Below are 21,614 nucleotides of genomic sequence, written 5' to 3'. Positions count from 1 at the left end.
GTTCGATTCCGGTCAAGGGCATGTACCTTGGTGGCAGGCATATCTCCAGTAGGGGGTGTGCAAGAGTCAGCTGATCGATGACTCTCTCTCATCGATGTTTCTGACTCTCTATCTCTCTCCCTTCCTCTCTGTATAAAATCAATAAAATATATTAAAAAATAAATAAATAAATAAATAAATAAATAAAATCCAAAGCCTCTGGCATTTAGAGAATACTATAAGTCAGTGGGATACTTTAAGATAATTTTCCTCATATTACATATTTATTCATCCATTAAATCAATACATTGTCACTGAATTTCAGTGTGTGTCAGCTACCATGATAGGTGTTGGGGTTATAGTATATTGTCCCTAACTATATAGAGATTATGTCTTAGTGGAGGAGATAGCAATTAAATAATCATACACATAAGCACATAATTACAAATTTTTATAAGTGCTAGTAAGTACATCAACCCGGCTCTCTGAGATCATGTGTTAGAACACACATGGTAACACCCAGCTGTAGGGAGTATAAATGACTTGTTCTCTCTGTCTGACCAGCTTGGCTGTGGCAGTTGAGGCCAACAGTACAGGCGAAGTGATGGAAATCAGAGATCTACGAGCTCTTTTCCTGACTTCCCCACTACTTTGCAAATGTTGGGCAGCCTTTTTAGGGGCACCTACATACTAAGAATGGAAGCTTCAAATTTTATTTTTATCTTTTATTTTTTAAATTTATTTTTTATTTTAAATTCTTTATTGTTTAAAGTATTATACATGTCTCCTTTTCTCCACCATTGATCTCTCCCAGATCATTCCCACCTCTCAGCACATGCCCTCACCCTGCTACTATCTGTGTCCATGGGTCATGCTTACATGCATGTATACAAGTCCTTTGGTTGATCTCTTACTCCACCCTGACCCTCCCTGCCTAGTAGCTAAAACAAGACTACTAACTAGTAAATTTTTGAATTGCAGCCAGGTTCAACAGCTTCTTCAATCTACTCTGTTGTGAGACAAGTTGTTTTCATTCTATAGAAGATCCAGTCCAAAATATACATCAATTACCATTATAAACCTTTACCCGGATAGGTTTGCCAGACCTATCAATTACAGGGTGAGGGATGTTGGTATAAGGTCCTCTAAATCCTCTGGTTTGGCCCTGCCAAGGATTAGGGATGAGTTAATTAAATGAGCAAATATAGCAAGCTAATTTTTAAGTTGATAATTTTGTATAGCCCATGAATTATGTTATAAATATACAAATGGCCCTTGGCAGATAAAAGTTTCCCCACCCCTGAATTAGAAGAAAATTCAAGTTAACCCATATTTATTTAAATTTCATTTTTGTTAGTCCTCACCCAAAGATATATATATATATATATATATATATATATATATATATATATATATATTACATCAAGTAAGAAACATCAAGTTAGAAACATTATCGATGAGAGAAAAACATCAATCAGCTGCCTCCTGCACACCCCCTACTGGGGATGTGCCCGCAACCAAGGTACATGCCCTTGACTGGAATCGAACCTGGGACCCTTCAGTCTGCAGGCTGATGCTCTATCCATTGAGCCAAACTGGTTTCGGCCAAAGACATTTTTTGAGAAAGTGGAGGGGAGTAGGGAAGAGAGAGAGAGAGAGAGAGAGAGAGAGAGAGAGAGAGAGAGAGAGAGAGAGAGAGAGAGAGAGAGAGACGGAGAGAGAGAAATTGGTTGCCTCCCAAATGTGCTCTGACAGGAACTGGGGATCAAACCTGCAACCCAGGTACGTGCCCTTAACTGGGAATCGAACCAGAGGCTCTAACCACCATCATTATTATAATTATCAACTAATAGCAACTATTAACAACTATTATTTGGGATAGCTTTTAGCTCATTTGGATAGCAAAGAGGTTCAGATAACTTTTTCTGGAAAGAAGCCGAAGAGTAGGATGTGGGAGGGTATGGTTGATGGCAGATTCATATACTTTGGAAATACAAAACACACACATTGAGAAGCTTGCCTGTCTACATGGATGCTATCTACTTCTGGGAAGCACCTGCTGTCAGGTGATGACAGTGTGAGTCTTTGCTATGTTTGGTGGGATAAGTGGTTCACAGGCCTCAATCTGATGTATATTTTAGACTGGATCTTCTATAGAATGAAAACATCTTGTCTCACAACAAAGTAGATTGAAGAAGCTGCATTAGTTTGGAATGTTTCATTTGCTTTTATATGATCAGATTTGCATTTTTTATTATGCTTAGAAATTATTTGAACATATATACTATATATAAATCTTTGCATTTAACGAATAAATTGGATTATTATGTTGGAGTTATTAGTGCAGACTATTTTTTCCAGCTGCCAGCACCTCCTCCCTCCCTGGCTTCTTCCCCCACACATCCCATGCTATCAAACTGGCTCGCATCTATCCATATTTTTAACCCATGCTCATATAATTCTATCTGTAATAATAAAAGTATATTATGCTAATTAGACTGAACATACTTCCAGACAAGCTTCTGGACAAAGCCGGGGCTGCAAGGAAGCCCGGGTCCTGGGTGCCAGAGGGAAGCCGGTGCTGGCAGCTGGGGGAAGGAAGGCCTACTCTTGCACAAATTTCGTGCATTGAGCCTCTAGTGTAAGTATAAAACAGCACATAAAAGTATATATATATATGTATATATATATATATGGGTTTGGGGGGGCATTTTTTAGAAAAAAGGGTCATATTATATACTACTTTCCTACATTTGTCTTTTTCACTGGAAATAACTCAACAGAATGTATCCACATCAACTGGTTTAGTTTACTTCATTTTCTACGAATCCTGTGGTGTAGCTGCACCGTGACTTGCTCTATTTTCAACTTTCTGTTTGAACAATGCTGTGATTAACTGCCATACATGTGTTCTTATGTACTGGCGCTTTTATTTTTATAGGGTAGCTTTCTAGAGCTGAGAATCCGAGTCAAAGGATGCGGCTATTTAGTTTTAAAATGTTGCCAGATTGATTTCCAAAGTATATTATAACAATTCTCATTCCCACCAGCAATGGTAAGAGTACCATTTCTCCCTGCAACCATGACAATGGAGCTTATTGCCCTTTTTTATTTTTTCTAGAGTGATGGGTTTAAACCTCACTGTTGCTTTATTTTCCATTTCCCTAACTCCTGCTGAGTTTAATGTATTTTCATAAATGTATAGGCCATTTGGTTTTGCTCCTCTGCAAGTTGACAATTTACTTCCTTTTATTTTGCATTGTGTGTTGGAAGAGCTAGTTGTTTACTCTTGTATTTTCATCTACATTAAAATTTCCCCCTAAATTTCTTTTATCTATTTTTGTTACTTAAAATATATTTTTAAATAGCTAAAATTTACATTTTTATTTAATAGCTTCTAAGTTTGTTGTCTTAGCTATATAAATTTTCCCATATAGGTACATTTTTGGATAATTTTTATTCTTTTATTTTTATGTTTAAATTTTTAATCCATCTGAAATTATTTTTGTATGCGAATAGTTTAACTTAATTTTTATATATCACTTAAAATAATTCATCCTTTTCCTCTGAATTGGACTATTACCTTTATTATGTGTTAAATTCTCATATATGTATTTTATGGAAAGAATACAATAATAAGAATATTAAAATAATAAACTCTGTTTTTCGAGTACTCATAACTGTAAACCTACTTTCACCCAACCCTATGTGTACATATATTTCTGGATTCTAAGTCCTTTTCTACTGATTTGTCTATTTCTTTGTATATACCTGATTTGTAATTAGTGCCTTTATGAGATCTTCTAATGTTTGATAAAGCATTTCACTCCTAACCATTCTTTCTATTTAAAATACTATTGGGTTACACCTCCAAGGATTTGTCCCTTTAAGTGAATTTCTGAGTGTAAGCACAAGTAATATGTGTCTCTCTTGGACAGAAGCTTCAGGAGCCAGAATATGCCTGGCCTCATCCTCTTTGCCTATCTTGATGATGGCAGAAGCACTTGTTGAGATGAAACTTCTTGCAGCCTGCGTTTCTAAGTGACAACATTGAGCAGAAGCACCTTCGTGATCCATGTTGGACATGTAGCATGAGGAAGAAATAAACTTTGGCTATGTTAAATCACAGAGATAGTGAGTTTATTTGTTACTGCAATAGTACCTAGCTTATTCTGACTAATATAATTGTGAGGCTTGAATCAAAGAATACATATAAAGCCACATTCCAAAACTAACAGATCAGTAAAATTAGCCAATACAATTAACATTACTAGCACATAGCAACTATAGTGAAACTATTCTTATGTCCAGAAGAAATGTCTGTCCCTCCTGCTCCACAATGTAGTTCAAACTTTAATGCCTATGAAAATACAAACCATTTTAGATTTATAAGATGATAGACTATTAAAAAGTTGTGGCATTAGAAAGGTTGAGAGCCACTGCATTAGAAGATTTATATCTAATAAATGGTTTATATCAGGGGTTGAAAACTGATGGCCCATTGTACCAAACGTGGGGCATAGATGTATTTTACTTTGATCACAGTGCATTAAAATCAGGGAAACACACACACACACAAACACACACACACACACACACACACACACACACACACGATTCTGGCTTATCTTAAAAAATTGGAAGACCTTGTAACTGTGTGGTTATATTTCTGCATTACTCAAATCTTTGGTACTGAGTAACTGCACTGTCCAATTCACCAGTGTCCTTGCCCACCCCTTATTTTCTTATATCCCATCAACCACTTTGCCCATTTATAGTTTCTCCTGATCAAGAGTTGTGTATGAATTATGATCCGTGGGTATTTGTAGAAGAAGAACATTTAATTATTTCTTGAGTAACAGGTAGAGTGAGCTCTAGGTATGAAGAAGATAAAACACTACAATGGAAGGAAAAGTGAGGTACTGATGCCTAAGTCATTTTGATAGAACCTGTTAGTGGAGGAAGAGACATTTCTTTTCCTGCAGAAAAGAATCAAAATTGATCTTTGATACCTCAGCAGCAATTTTATCATCAAACCAGTCCTAGACTACATGGGATAATTAATTCCCTCAGCCTCTTCATAGGATGAAAATTACAGAAATACCAATAGTTAGAAAACAGAAAAACACTTATCACCTTGGAAGAGTCTTAATACAAGCTACTAAATTGTCTCTAAAACTTGAAAACTGAACCTCCCCTGTTTTTTTCATTTAATAAGGGGAATCCAACAGGAAAAGGATTGGATAGAAAGGTCTAGAACCTAGATCATTCAGTGTATAATTTCTATGCAATTGCTTGAGCATATCTAAATCCCTTCATGTTCATATCCCTCAAAATCCCTCCTATATTAATCACATTCATTTCAGCTTCATTTCCATTAAAATAAAATAATCTTCATACCACTACCACCTTAGAATCTGCTAACTGACCCCATTTTCAAAGTTAGACTCTCTAAATAAAAACATGCCTCTTGTTATATGTACAACCATTAAAACCAAACCGGCTTGTCCAATGTAATGCAGCATCACTGTGGTGTTCCATGGTACCTATCACTATTTTATTATTGTCCTAATTTAATTCAAGGTATTAGCACCATGTTGGGTATCAGATTGCTCCAAAGTAGTGACTGAGTCTTCTGAATTCCTGGAACTGACAGTAGGTTTGAGAATAGGGCATTCTTGGATCTGTAATGAGATACCTCTGTCAGTGTCCTGACTTTTTTAAGATCATGATGAAGAGTTGGTTGAAGAAGAAGTGTTACAGAAGACTGGAGAAAAACTAAGCAATGCTTAGAGAAATGGGGTTACATTTTATTATTATTTTTATGCATGGGCCCAGAGAAAAATGTCTTTCAAATTCTGAGCAAACACTTTGAGGAAGCTTTCTTTATTTATATTTTTTCCTAGTCCTTTGTTTCCCAAATTTGAAGTGAGACTTTTGGACCTTCTGAGAAAGAAGCCCTGTGTGCTGGGAAGGGGCCATGAGACCATATCTCAAGGCCTGGCCTAGTGCCAACAATGACAACTCTGACTGGGACATAGTTTATGGCCTCCCTGGAATGGGAGTAGTCTTATTTTCTCTATTATTTAAGCAAGTGTTTACAGAAGCCAATGTAGCAGGGTTAAAATTTCAAACAGCAGTTTTTATATAAGATGGAGGTTACTATGCTTCAGAAGGGAAGATGGAATATCTGGTTTCAGGTCATCTAAAACTGAAATTTATCTCATTAACAACATGTCACTTCAGTTTTGCTTATTTGTTGAATAGGAAAGAGGTGGAAATTTTAAAAGGCCTAGAATAACCTTGTGGATCAAGGGAAGACCTTAAATCAGAGATGAGGACTTTCTACCTGCAGTTTTCAAACACAGACTTTTTTAAAAGATATATTTTTATTGATTTCAGAGAGGAAGGGAGAGGGGGAGAGAGATAGAAATATCAATGGGAGAGAATCATTGACTGGCTGCCTCCTGCACGCCCCTCACAGGAGATATGCCCTGACCGGGAATCGAACCAGTGACCTCTTGGTTCTTGGGTTGACACTCAACCGCTGAACTATACCCGGCTGGGCTCAAACACGGACTTCTTTTTTAAATTAACTTTTAATTTCAATACCTTGAATACCTTAGCAATTGCATCAACACTGGTACCTGGTTAAAATAACTTCTCTTCTTCAAACATAAAAAAAAAAACTATTTTTATAGAACTGTTATATAGCTTCAAATGGTATAAATACAATAGGTAAATGAGCTTTCTATTTTCATTCTAGTTATAGTGAGGATTTAAAAAAAAAAAAAAGTCTGGATGTTAGCAGCTTCCTTCAAAAAATGCTCTAGAAACCTTCGATAAATGAAAGGAATGCACATAGTATGTAAATTCAACGTGTGCTCTCCTCATTTACCCAGTGGAATTCAAAATAAGCCCCAACTTGTGAACATATTAAAGCAGACTGAAATGGAGATTAGCAGGATTTGTAAAGAGAAGTGCTCCAGGCAGTCAAACACGCTATGCACGAGAACTCTGATAATGTTGTTTCACTGATAATTACCTGCTGGCGGTCACCTCAAAGCGGGATTTCATGCAGTTTCCAGTATTTAAATATTATATTCAGAGCCAAGCCTGCAGAGACACTTATACCAAACTGGCCATGTCCATTTTATTTCACAATTATGTGTCTTTCCTCGTGAAAAGCAATGCAGTTAACTCCCTTTTAATTGTGTTTGATCTGTGTGGGCAAGAGCACATCAATATCACGCTCCCACTTTCCTGGTCCCAGGCAGGTCCTGCCTTCCCTCCCTCCCAGACCTCAGCAGACGCCAGCCAGCGTTACTGGAAAGCAGCACTCTCAACTACCATGAATATTCATCTACCCTCAATCTAGTTCCTGGGGCAAAACAAACACCTCCACCCCCGCTTCCATTAACCAAAGGTGGCTTCAGTGGGAAGGACCAGCGTCTGGGGTCTCCTGGGCGGCTGTGCCTGCCGTCTTCTGCTCTGAGATCCCTCCCCTCACACTGTCCCCCTCAGACTGAACTCCTAATTAAATTGAACAGTTACAAGAGTTTAAACTGTATACCTTTTTAATTGTGTCCTACTTTATACTGGCTGATGCACAAGTCTGAAAATGGATATTACAGCTTTTTATGATATAATATCATCCTAATTGGTGCTTCATAGGCCGTGGCTGAATTCTTTTCAATTAAGCTCTAACATACAGTAACTGTTTCTCTCTGCAAATGCTGGGAAGCCATTCACAAGAGAGGACTGGTACTGCACAATTCCGAAGTACCTTAATGTGTCAAAAATGTTTTTGTGCAGAAAGCTACACTGTAAATGCAATCACCTACATTGGTGTTCCCATTGTTCGCGGGGAGTGAAAGTATTGCTAATTGTCCTGCGTTTTAGCTGGGTTTTTAAAGCATTATGTAGTAAGTACACCGGAGGGTCAATTTGTGAAGTGAAATACTTAGCATGCAAAGCGTAATACAAGATGCTGTGTAATACTTGACCTCTCAGCATAATAAATGTAGCACTGAAACGCTGTGCATTCAGCATTCACTGAATAGAGCCTTCGCTGTGGAACAAAACCAGAAAATGTTCTCTTCATTCCTTTTTTTTTTTTTTCTTCACCGAGCGAAAATTATTCTTTATAATGGCCATTGCAGCAATTAGCTGGCATTTGGTGGAATAAATGTGCAGAAATAGCAGTTTCTTATTTTAAACGAGATCTTGTATGGAGCCTGCAAATTACTTGAGGTATATGAATAATTGTGCCTTAGCTTTATGTTGCAGAATAGGGTGTGGGCGGGTATAGAGATTTCCTATTTGCAGTTAAATGTTTAGACATTTTATTATTTTAATTTCACTCACTGTCTGCCTGGATTGACCCTACTTTCCCATTGATCATTTCACGTGCGCCTGGAAACAAGTATGCAGATGGCGGGAGACGCCCAATTAGGGCACTGTGTTTTTTATGAATGTGTCATGTGAGTGCAATTAGGTCTCCTCTGGAGGCAATGGTGGTGTTTAGTCTCTGGGACCCCAAATCAATACAATTTAATCATCTGCTTGGGATGAACTTCTATCAGTATTCTCTGTGGTCAAATGCAATTAGAAACTTCATTAAATTTTTATCCAAAGTTTTCACCTTATTGAATGCATTCTTCCAGGCATTTGTGATTCATCTAATTAGCCTTAAGTAGGGGATGTTTTTTTTCTCTCTCTCTCTCAAAGTGATTCAGTTAATTATGCCCATATATTCATAATTATAAGATGGATGAGTTGGGTACAACTGAAATTATGAAATCTGCAGAGAGAGTCTATGAGGTTTAGAAATGTAGACTAGAAAAAAGGGATGAGGAGAAGTCAGAGTGATGAAATGCTTGTTTTAATCCTCCTCTACTGACCCCACCCCAATTGCTTTACAGGGTTTTCTCTATTTAGTTATTCACTTACCATTGGCAATCCCACAACGCCCCAGAATTGATTTGAGACAAGCACACAGTTAATAATAATAAGAAGAAAGCAAACACTGCAAATACTAAGAACACTTGACTAATGTGTTGAAAGTTATTTTTAATTTAAAAATTATATAGTCATTTAAAAGTTAACTATTAAAAAAAAATAGGTTCTTTCACCTACTAACCATACCTCAAGTTCTCCTGCCATATGTAATTACTTTATCCAGCTTCTTACAGTTTCTACGTTTTAAGCCCTTTCTTCTTATTCCAGCCCTTCACACATTTTACTTACATGTTCCAATTTTACATATTCTACATAGTATCTTACACTTCGAGAATTTCATTTTCCCCTACACAACTTTTCTAGCTCAAGAACTTTTGTCTTTAAAATTATGTTTTGGGATTATTCTTAACTAAACAAAAAGGCAGTCAACCCTAACTTTTATTTTACCTAACTCCTAAGCACAGACAACGTTTTTAGTCAAAACACATTTCTTTCTATCACTTAGTCAGGTCAGAAATTTTTCTGCCAAATGCTACAATGAAGGCAGCCCATTATCATATGATCCAGCTCACATTAAATCCAACCAACCTGTGATACTACAAAACTGGAAATGGTCCCCATTAGTTATTGTTCATCTAATCCGGGAAAAACAACGTTCTCACATAGCAAGTAGTTACCAACCCTTCTTCATTCTACAAACAAGACTGGTCAGCTCTTCTTCACAGCAAGCAGCAGCGAGGGGACGGGGCCGTTACGTTGCAGGGAGCGCCCAATGGCCGCACTCCAGATCGAACTGCAATGCCACTGGCCAGAGAAATTCTACGTGGTTTCTGTCCCATTTTAACTCCTCATGATCTTTTTCCCCCAAGGGGGCAAATAACAAGTCTCAATCACAGATTTAATATTTAAAATAACTTACAATAAACAGTATATTTTGTGGTTGACTACAGAATAAACTTAATTTTCTAAATTGTATAGGTCTTTCTCAAGTTACGATAGTATTACAATAGGATAAACCCATGGGAAGTTGAAAATATCCTAAGGTGAAGATGCATTTACTACACCTAATCTATTGAACATCATAGCTTAACCTACTCTATCTAAAACGTGCTCAGAACACAATATATACAAACAAAAAAACCCACAAAAAAACAAAAACAAACAACAACAACAACAACAACAAAACCCCACACTGGCAGCACAGCACACTGCAGAGTATTGGCTCTCTGCGCGGTGATGGTGTGGCTGGCTGATGCCCAGCACAACAAGGAGAATCATACCATGTATCACTTGGCTGGGAAGAGATCAATATTCAAAATCCAAAGTTCACTTCCTACTGAATGTGCTTTGCTTTCATGTCATAATAAAGTAAAACAATTGTTAAGTCCAGCCATCATAAGTTGGGGACTATAAACAAACAAAATGAAAGAATGCCAGTCACAACATTTTCTTAATTATCAATTTCTAAAATGTTCTGCCTGAAATTAAGGAGAACATGGTGGACTAAGGGTAAAGCTTCATCCACATCTTTGTGGACTACATACAGATGCCATATAAATAACTGTGTAAGTAAAAATATTGGTATGTTAAAGCAGAAAGAAATGCCAATTGTGTTTTCATGTTGCTACTATTAAAGAATAATGCCTGGTCATGGTATCACCTGCATAATTCTTCTTATAAATTATAACATGTTATTGTGATCATATGACAAATCTTCAGTACACCATAGAGGTAAACAGAGGGCTTTTATAAGTGATAAAAAGGGGTGGCTAAATAGTAAAAATCTGTTGTATATTAAACTATTAGTCTCAGCATCATTAGATGCTTTATACCATTGCCATAAAATCTAATGACAATATGTTCACCTGAAATAGTTGCCAATTTTTTGTTTAAAAAATTGAGTAGTGCCTAGGAAATGGGTGGTACCTATATAGGGGATGGTATGATTGTTTGTTTTTTATTGATTTTGGTGAGATGAAGGGAAAGAGAGAGAAACATCAATGTGAGAGAGAAACATCGATCAGTTGCCTCCTACACACACCCTGATAGGGATGAAACCCATAACCTAAGTATGTGCTGGGAATTAAACCCATCACTTTTTGGCGTACAGGATGATGCTTCAACCAGCTGGGCAACACTGGCCAGGGTCAGAACTGAGTGTCTACATCAAGACATAGCCTTCTTTTCCTGTTTCCCAAGGTAACGTCCAAGAAAACACTGAGAGTTTCCTTGGAAAACTTCAATGAAGAGAGCGGCTTCATGCAGTTCACTCAAACCAGATGATTCTTCATTTTCCCAATCCATTTTTGCTCTCTTACATCCTGCCTCCACTTGGGATGGGTCACTTAGGGATCTTCTCATTCCCACTTCTGGTTATTCAACTCCTTCTCCTCTTTCAAGTTCTAGGGCAAATGTTCTCTCCTCCATGAAGCTTTTCCTGCTGTTGTACTTAGAAGGAATCCCTCCCTCTTCTGAACCATGAGAGCAATTTACCTCTCTAACTCTTGTTTTTTATGTACATTTCATCACCCTGTTGGACGGTAGGTGTCCTGGCAGGGGATCATGTCCAAACTAATTCCAGTGCCTTACACATTGCAAGCATACAATAAATACTTCTTGAGTAAATTTTACCGGTAAGACTCTGATTGGTTCTCCATTATTACATATGGCTAAGAGTTCAGAACAACCAAGAGAATGTTAACATTACAGGAATGACCTACTCTACACTCTAGAACACAGCATTGAGCCTTTCTGATATTCTCATGAGTTTCCAGATTGCAGGCAATTTCTGGCTCTTAGATTTGTCCGGATCAAAGACAAACTAGTTCTCAATTCAGCTGGGGTCTTTTGCTACTGCATGTCAGCTGTGCAAAGCAATTCAAGATATAAGTTAGCATTACTTCTCAATCAGCTCTCCATCGTGAATATCATATGCATGGATCTTTGTGACCCTGGAAAAGCCATATCATTTTTCTAAACCTCGTTTTCCCCCATCTGTAAGTTGGGGGTAATAGTGTCTACCTCACATGTTTGTTTTAAAGATCAAATATTTAGTATCTACTGGATAAAAAAATGGTATCATTGTGACAAGGCTATCAAGAGTCATGTGATTCTCTTTGACTTTATTAGAAAAAGGAGCTCTTTCTCATCTATCAGAAAATAATTCTAATAAACATATAAATCAATGATGTCTATGATTTGACTGCACCCCCTTAGAATGTGGTACCCTTTTGCGCTATACAACTTTACACAATGACCCAGTATCTTGCTGGTAATAATTATGACGATGATGGCAGGTCCTTGTTAGTTTTAACTGACAGAAAGTTTTGGCACTGTTCCTGTAACCTGAAAAAGTTCTGAGAAATCAGACTACTTTAAAACACACACACATCTTATTGTATTATTATTGTCTGAAAACAGTTCTACCTCCATTGGTAGGTATGACATGAGGGCAGGGGCCAACAGCAGGCCTGGCACATAGTAAGTGTTCAATAAAAGCTGGGTAAATGAATGAATAGTTGAACATGAATCTCCACCACACTTCAGCTACTTGTTCTGAAGTGACTGGTTGAGATATGGTATCAGAAAAAAAAATAATTTTCTATACTTGATTTTCCTTACCTTAATATTTCAAACATTTTATAAAATAATAGCTTCATACTGAATAACCACAATATAAAATTTTAAAAAATATTTTTATTGCTTTTTTTTACAGAGAGGAAGGGAGAAGGAATACAGAGTTAGAAACATCAATTAGCTGCCTCCTGCACACCTCCTTCTGGGAATGTGCCCACAACCAAGATACATGACCTTGACTGGAATTGAACCTGGGACCTTTCAGTCCACAGGCTGATGCTCTATCCACTGAGCCAAACCAGTTAGGGCCACAATATACATTTGAACATTTAAAAAATTATTTTTTAATGCTTATGCTATATTGGCCTGATTGTTCACGTTGTTTAAAGTCCAGAAACTTCAAGGTACTCATAAAGTCCATTGTGCCTCTGTCTGTCTCATTTTTTTAAAGAAATGGTCAGGTTCTAACAGTCTACTTCCTCCTATAACAAGAAAGTTGGTGCATAATATGAGGTGGCATCACAGGACTTCTTACATTGTCCCCATGTCTGGTTAAAGATAGATAAACTCTAACTAACCATATCCTATTTTATGGATGTTTATTTGCCATTCTGCTTACCTGGAAGGAAAAAAAATCAGTTTATTTTTTAAAAATCAAAAAAGCTAACTAACATTTTTTAAGGGTTGTGTGCCAGGAGCTACAGCAAATATTGTCTTGTTTGATCCTCACAGCATCACACAAGGAGGAACTATTAGTACCTATTATTGAGCAATTGGATGGTTTTCTCAAGTTACATTATGATTATAGGAAAGAGCAGAATCAGGACCAGGTCTGTTTAGATCCATAATCTGAGCTCTTAATCCTTATTCTTCCTTCTTCCCAGCTTCACCCTCTCTCCCTGTGAACGGCCCATGCAATAGTGTAGCTGAGGCAGTGTTTGTACACCTTGATCAGAGCTGTGTACCTAGAGCAAACACACTCCAGGGGCTGTGGGCAATGAGGCACCGTTGTCCACCAAAAAACACAATTTTTTAACCAAAATAATTAACCAAAGATCCCATTTCCCACAGTTCTCTGTAGTGTGGGTTGTGTGGGGTGAGACAGTTAAGGAATGGAAGGAGGCCCAGTGAAAGCACAAGCATTTCTGTCACTTCGAAGGGAGGGCACTCTCACACAGCTAAGCAAAGCAATGGCCTTGTACCAGGGAGGTCAGAGGTGAAAGAGAGGAACCCAGCCCCCCTTGAAGCTGTGGCTGTGGGCCTGAGGCACAAGATGCCCCGAACCTCACTGTGTGCAAGATCCCCAGAACCCAACTCATGGTGAAGCCTACAGCTTGGAATTGGGAGAGAAAGAACAGCAATGCCTCCCACCCTGACATAAATTTCCAACATGAGGGAAAGAGTGAAACTAAACAATTTATTTAAACAAACAAAAAAAAAGGTGAAACCCTATCATGATATTCTCTTCAAGTTTTATGTATTCAGCATTTATACTGTTAGTTCTCAAATTTTGTGGTATAAAATCATCTGGGGGATTGTTGAAATGTGTATCCTGAGATCCTCTCTCCTAAAGTTCTCACCCTGTGGGTTTGGGGTGAGTTCCTGGGCCCTGCATTTTAGTCCACACCAAGAGAGAGTCTCACGTCCCTCATTAGAGAAGCAAATTCTGAGAAAACCAGCCTGGAGTCAGGCAAGTGCTGATGTTCTGTGGGGTTACTTAAGGTGAAGCTTACTAATAATACTCTCCACGGATTCTCATCTTTGGAAAGCTGAAGATGGCTGACAGTGCCTGAAGCTATGCAAAAGTGTCCTGTACTCCTTCAACACCTGCTTCTAGGAAACCTTCAGACAGGAAGGGGGGGTGAGTGAGGGGCAGAGCAGCTCCCCCTGTGTGGGGGCAAGAGGGCAGACCCCACACTCCCTAGTGGTCTTGCTGGGCAGGCCTTCCAGGCACACCCTCCAGGAGGCCAGCAGAAGGACCTCTCAACTTCAAGGAGAACCCTCTTCTGAGAGAGTGCTCAGAGGATCTGAAAATTTTCTTATCGCAGGTCATTCATTCATTGGACAGCTGTAGAGGTCTCATGGATCTGCTTTAGGCCTGGGCCTTGCATATGCTTTTCCTTCCCTCTTCCTGCAAGGCCCTTATCCCCCGACTTTGCCTGGTTAATTTGCCTCCCGTACCTGCCCCCAGAGGAGTTCCGCTCTCCCAGATGTGCCCTCATGGCGTCACTAGCCTGTGAAATGGGGTTCCTGGATTCATGCCTGTCTCCTCACTTACGTTTTGTTTATAACTCTGCACTCCTCATGAACATAATTTTCTGAAATTCAGTTTACTGAATGGCACTCTGTCACATATAGTAATGTACAAGTCTAACAGAGTGGATTATTTTTCTGTCCATAAATGATACATCAAATTTTATTGGATAGAATGCTTTAACAGCTTTGATGATTCCTATGAAGGTTTAATTGATTGGTTTCAAGTTTGTCTTTATAACAGCATTTTAAGGAATGTTCTATTGTTAACAACTAAGGATCATAGAATGGGTTAGCTTTTCAGAGTATATATTTAAAATTAAGGAAAGAGTATTTAATAATCAGTAACCAAAACTTTACTTAAGATTACTACCATAATTCTGACATTCATCCCTTAAGTATGAAATTGCTAGAGAGAGAGATTTAGAGCAACTGAATCAGTATGAACTGCAAAAATTTTAGACAGTAATTGCTAGTCATATAAAATCAAAGTTGATATGCCATTTGAGTCATCAGTAAAAGAATGGAAAAAGAAAAATTCTAAATGTCATTCAGAAAGATGGGGGGAAACACTAAGCCAATTGAAACAGTCTCATTCCATGTGTAAGGCTAAAATTTAAAAATTAAGTCCATCATGCCAATAAGAAATTATAAAATGAATGAGTATGTTTATAATTTGAAAAAAATAGAAATTAGAAGTAGTCACAGATGAAATGCTCAATTTTTAATTTTTATTTTCAAGCTAAGATAAGTTGAAATATTTTTACCTAGTTGTATGTTTGAAATAAATGGGCAAATATGCTCAATGGTGCATGAAGGATCAGAGGATATTGGCATAATTAAATGAATTATTAAACTTCAAATTTGATTTATATGTAATCGGGAAACTAAAATTTGCACAAAAGTACTTAAAATTGGTTTAAAATTCTAAAAATGCTAAATTTGAAATAAATTAGGAAATAATTAAGCAGCAACATCATATACCAAGGCTAATATTCATCTTAGAAAATTGGCAAAAGCAATCTTGTAAGTATTAAATAGTTAACAAAACTCTAAATGACTTTTTAAAGATCTGCATAAGACTGAATATTTCTAAAGAAAATAGCTAAAACTTTGGGTAAAATATTTCCATAAGAAGACTAACTACATTTATCTTTGACAAATTAAAATTCCTCCAAATACTGCTATAAAACAAAAATTGAAAATTGAGCAACTAAAATCATCCTATACAAGTTGTTGCAAATTGTATAAATATTTAAAAGACACATGTTTTTGATAAATAATTACATTTGGTAAATTTGACAAAGTAGTTATTCAGTTTATTGATTTTTGCCCGTTGGCTAATTTCTTTTATTTGGGGTTTCTTTCACTAACCATTATATCTCCAAAGCCTGCGGCAGTGATGGCATGCAGTGAGTACTTGATAAGTAGTTGGTGAATAAATGACTGAGTGAACTGTGCTGGGTGAGGAGAACAAGGATAGCGAGACTCTCGGGGTTCCTGGCTTCATGGAGCTCACATTCTAGGGTAAGTTGTAGATCAGCTAGTTTCTGTCCCACAGTGTAACTACAGTGTGGCTTCATCCATGTGTTGAACTTGTGCTTGGATTCTCAGGAGCAGGCTGACGTCACTGTTTCACTATATCTGGGCGCCATTTAAGTGGAAATATAATGTCATTCCATAGAGAGGTGAAAAAACTTGACAAGCAGGTTAGACTGAAGCGATATTGCACAGGGTTGACAAGTACAATTTCTAATAAAATGAGCGGAGCTCTATAGGTCCGTTCTGGTATATGTGACATTCACAGGGCACCTCATTCTGAAATGACTACCAAACCGATGTGGGGGGTGAAAGCGAGCAAAGAGCAAGGAGGAGCCAGGCCCCCACGCTCCCTGCGAGTCAGGGCGGGAGCACCCACAGGGATATCATCCCAGAAACTCACCCGGGCCTGGCTCCCCTTTTTGTTTTGTTTTCTACTCTTTCTACTCACCTCCTTCTCCGTGACGAGAAGGAAAGGAAATAAGGTGCAGGCAAGCCCCCGTGGCGCTCCCCTGAGCGGACAGCAGAAGGCGGGTGTGTGAGGCAGCCGCAGCGCGCCGGGCCCACGCCACCGCAGGCTGTGGAAGGGGTACAGTAGGAGCAGGGGCTTTTCCTGTGCACTGAGTTGGAATTAAACATGCTAATTTGAGGTCTCTTTCAAGTATTTTGTTTAACTCCATCGGCCCTTAATTCCTTTATAGTGCATCATTTAATGCAATGTTATTTATATATGAAGCACGTTATGCTTATTAACCAATGTGCAAAAATCCAAAGTACAGATTTTCTGTAATGGGCTAATTACAGGACTTTAAAGCCACCTACTGAGTTTTGCTGAGCTTCACAACAGGTTCACTGAACTGGATAAATTTATTCAAACGTGTGGAAATGAACCCCATTCTATGTGCAACGGTACTGGGAAAACACACAAATTATAGCTCAATACCAGTTTAATGGGTCACACAGTGAACCTGAATACTGAACTTATGTACGTCTTAAAGTAGGGGAGCCGCGGGAAGAGAGGGGAGTGCCCATTCAAGGGGGTTTCTCCCTGTTTGTAAACAGCGCGGTAAGACAATGAGCCCTGCGATTAGGAGCAGGCTCTCCGCGCTCAGAAAACGGGGGTGGGTTGCCTTCCAGTGACCTTGGAAAATACACAACTTTCATAACACAACTTGAGAGTGGAGCGGAGTGACGACAGCTCGGCAAACACACATCTCAAGCGCAGCCCTTTAATCTTTCCTGTCAGGAACAAGAGGCACATTTTCTCGTGGCGTGCGTGGTTTAGGAAGAATTCAGCACAGAGTGTTCAGAGTTAGAAATACAAATAAGGTGTAAATATGTGGTGAAATCGAACACTCTTCAAACCAGCTCCCCCCCCCTCCCCCCAGAGCTTGGTCAAACAACAGGGATAGCTTGATCATGTTAGTATTAATTCTTCATTAATCCATTCTCAAATATTCTTTTTCATTTGGAAGTTTCAGAGGATTTTGGACTCCAGCTCCATAGCACCATATTTAGAACTATTACCTCATTATAAAAATACAAAGGTGGGGGTGGGGCAGGAATGGAGGCAGGGAGAAGTTTAAGAACCTTGTCAGAGACAAAATGGAAAGAAAAGCCCCTATTTCTTATGTTGCATCATTGCCAATGGAAGTCGTGTTTTCCAATAGATAAACACACACAAACACACGTGTGTTTCATGCTCGATCATTTCTATGCCTTCGATAAAGGTAGATGCTTTTATTCTTTGACTAGAAGCCCGATGCAGAAGATTCATGCAGGAATTGGCCTTCCGTTCCCTGACTGCTGGCACCGCCTTTTCTCTGGCCCCCGGAACCCGGGCTGCTTTGCTCCGGCCACCACTGCCACCCACTGGGGGCATGCTCTGAGCCACGCTGCAGCTGCTGGTGTGTGTCCGCTGGGACTGGGGCAGCACGCAGTCCCCTCCCGCACATCCACGCATGCAGCTCGTCCTGAGCTGGTTGTGACCATTACAGCGTCCCGGCCTAATTTGCATATTATCTCTTTCTATAGAGAGATAGCTCCCTGCCGCACAGGTAGATCAATTAATTTTGTCACAAAACGGAATAGAATGTCATTTCCAAGCCCGAACGAGCTCCAGTCTGGTCCTCAGGCCACCTTGATTACCGTGTGCCATCCGACGGCGGCTGGTAACCTGACTCACGCCCATCTCTGCAGGGAGATGCCGGTGTGCCCGGCTCTCAAGGCACGAAGGCCGGCAAGTGCCACAGTGCCCGTAAGAAGAGATTCTCCGGGAAATGAGGTGTGGTACGGGCCAGCTTTGCCAATACTCTCGGACCAAAAAAAAATTAAGAATTTAAATATGAAATACTAAAATTTAACACATGACGGAAACAAAATAAACGGTGTACCGCTGGAAGCATTTGAGGTAATTAATCGATGCTGTGTTTGTACATATCATTAAATATATTATACTCCGTTTAGATTTGATTTCTATGCTCCATTTATAAAGAGTTAAAAGGAAATACATTTGAATTCACGCTGATACTGAAAACATGCTCCTAGCTTCTAGTTTTTTGTGGGGTTTTTTTTTGGACTTCACATCATTTCCATTAACACAGCTTTATTTGCCCTCTAATAAAATATGTCATTATGCTTTATTCACACCGCACAAAAGAATCACTGAAAAATCGCCCCAATGATGGCCAATAATTACACATTTTGCTCCTGTGCTGGCGACGAAGAGATCTGTTCATTGGGGAAAGCAGGTGCTGGGGCATCTAGCTAATAGCCGATGTGTGCCGCGGTAATTAGCCGCTGCGATTGCTAAAATTAACAATTAGCTAACATGCAATTCTCTTTTTTGCAGGCTGCAGTTTACTTTGTGTAATCCTTACATGTTCTTAGTAATTATTCTGACAGCTTATTATTTTTTATTTTTTCTGGTTTGAACACAGCTTTAACATTTGCATCGGACGACCCACATGTTCAACAGGCAGGGAGGGGTGAGACAACTGCTTGACGAGGCATTTTCCGGCGTTTCCTCGAGGCTCACAGTTGGCTGTTTTCTTAACTTTTCATGGTTGGGGAGGGGAGCGCTGCGCTGAGCGCAATGATTCTTTCTGGGCGATTGTCTTCTCCCCTGGGGCCTTCCTGAGGCGCTCAGAGGAAAACTGCCTGGTCAGCAGCCATTTAGACTCAGGGAAGGACTCCAGGGATGAAGTGCCGCCGTCAAGCTGGTCAAAACATCTTTTCTTTTTTCTCCTCTGGAGTGTGTGTCTGGTTAATGCGTTCACTGCCCCTCCATCCCCCACTCCACGCCCCTTACTGAGGGAGAAAATGCAGCATTCTGCATGGGCTGTTCCTGTGTGGGACTATATGCTGAGATAATTTTTCGCTACAGCCTTTTCAGTGCAATAAGCCTGAATAAGCACCAGCCTCCATGTGGAAGAAACAAAAAATTAACAGGCAAGGGAGTGATTTGTTTCCAGAAACCCTCTGGGGGGGAAATGCAATGGGAGCTCTCAAAGCATTCAAGTAAGTTCAATTGTGGCAACAGATTCAGCAAACTGCTATTCCAGGCTGTATTAGTTTCCGGCGATGGCCAACAAGTTACCAAAAATATAGTGGTATAAACAATGCGAACTTTATTATCCTAGAGTCCTAGAGGTCGGAAATCCAAAATGGGTCTCCTGAGGTTCAACTCTAGGTGTCTCCGGGGTTCCTGCCTTCCAGGAGGCTCTGCGTCCTTTCCCTTTGCTGCTCCTAGAGGCTGCCACACTCCCCGGCTCAGGGCCCCTTCAGAGACAGCACGCTGCATCTCCCCCGCTGTCCTTCAGTGGTCTCAGCCACCTCTCACCACAGCGGGGGAAGATTTTTCAATGTAAGGACCTACGTGGCCCATTGGGCCCACCTGGGAAATCCGGAGTGCTGTCCCCGTCCCCAAGACCTTAATCTAATGACATCTTCCACATCTCCTTTGCCAGGTGAGGGGGCATACGTACAGGTTTCCAGGATTAGGACGTGGATAACTTTGGAGGACCATTATTTTGCTTATCACACAAACCAATGGAAAATACGCATACTGCAAGTCTGTGCTTCTCTACAGTTATTAGTGAATCGTTGCCCATGTAATGTCAGGGAATCAGATGATTTAGGAGTGGTGGAGGCTGAGACAAGGGGCAGTGGGTTTCCATGGTTCCCATAGACCAGTGGTCAGCAAACCGAGGCTCAAGAGCCACATGCGGCTCTTTGGCCCCTTGAGTGTGGCTCTTCCACAAAATACCACGTGCGGCCACACACGTATAGTGTTATTGAAACTTCGTGGCCCATGCTCAGAAGTCAGTTTTTGGCCTGGGCGAGTCTATTTTGAAGAAGTGGCCTTAGAACACTCAGGAGCCAAAGAGCCGCATGTGGCTTGCGAGCCGCCTTTGCCGACCACTGCCGTAGACAATACCTCCTTAAGGCCCTCATGCCTGGTTTCTTAACCCACACAGGATAGGCCATGCTTGGTCCTGTCGCTCCCTGGCTTCTGGGTTTGCAGGTCCTTCTCACCCTGATGATAAAAGTGCCGCCTTTTAGAGCGTGGGTTTGGCTGGGTAAGAGCTATCCTAACTGTGTACCAAGCTTTATTCTAGCGTGGGGCTGCAGCACACTGCCTTGCTCTGCGAATGAGTGACATGGATCGCTGTTCTCCGAAACTCTGAGTCACATGAAGAAACACAGCCCCCTGCAGCCCTGACTTAACATGCCGGGATGGGGGAGGCAAAGCACTGGGCTCCTGAGAGGGGCTGAGACCTTGTCCATGCACCCGTGCGGGCCAGAGGTCAGGACTCAGAAGGGCTTCAGCAGACATCCAGACAAGCCTGGGGAACTCGCTGCAGGACCAGCCGCAGGCTGCAGAAGCTGAGAAGGGCCCAGCTTAGCAGCAGAGGTCAGGAAGGTGAGCGATGGAAGGGGTTGGGGCCAGACCCGTGGTGGTAAAACATAGCAACAAATTCTGTTTGCTTAAGTGGGAGAGAACTGGAATGAACAGAGTCTGCCCAGGAGAGCTAGGCAGGCAGGAGCCACGCAGAGAGTGAATCACTACTGAGTTTAGCTAAGGGGAGATCTGACAGGGTCCAGGTGCTCTTGCCCAGCAGCAGAAGACATGGGGATAGGGAGGTGTGCCTTGTCTTAAGAAAATATACTCTCCAAAATGGCATGTGCTAGGTTCTTCACTTTACAAAAATAAAAAAATAAAAAATTCATCGGCCTAAACCGGTTTGGCTCAGTGGATAGAGTATCAGCCTGAGGACTGAAAGGTCCCGGGTTCGATTCCAATC

The 21,614-nt window shown here is 40.2% G+C and overlaps 1 long non-coding RNA gene across 2 annotated transcripts; it reads left to right on the top strand.

Annotated features, from left to right (window-relative positions):
• Nucleotides 1-2,570: 2,570 nt before the first annotated feature.
• On the top strand, nucleotides 2,571-4,102 carry LOC123652316. 2 transcript variants are annotated; one of them, XR_006741665.1, is made up of 2 exons: nucleotides 2,571-2,620; nucleotides 3,921-4,102. It is a non-coding gene; the product is annotated as an uncharacterized LOC123652316 (long non-coding RNA). The 2 variants fall into 2 exon arrangements; XR_006741618.1 differs by having other exon boundaries at nucleotides 3,918-4,102.
• The last annotated feature ends 17,512 nt before the right edge of the window (nucleotides 4,103-21,614 follow it).

This window comes from Pipistrellus kuhlii, unplaced genomic scaffold (assembly GCF_014108245.1).
Source record: "Pipistrellus kuhlii isolate mPipKuh1 unplaced genomic scaffold, mPipKuh1.p scaffold_m20_p_1, whole genome shotgun sequence".
NCBI classification, from domain to species: Eukaryota; Metazoa; Chordata; class Mammalia; order Chiroptera; family Vespertilionidae; genus Pipistrellus; species Pipistrellus kuhlii.
The sequence above is the reverse complement of the archived record's forward strand: the minus strand, read 5'-3'. Positions and strand labels throughout refer to the sequence as shown.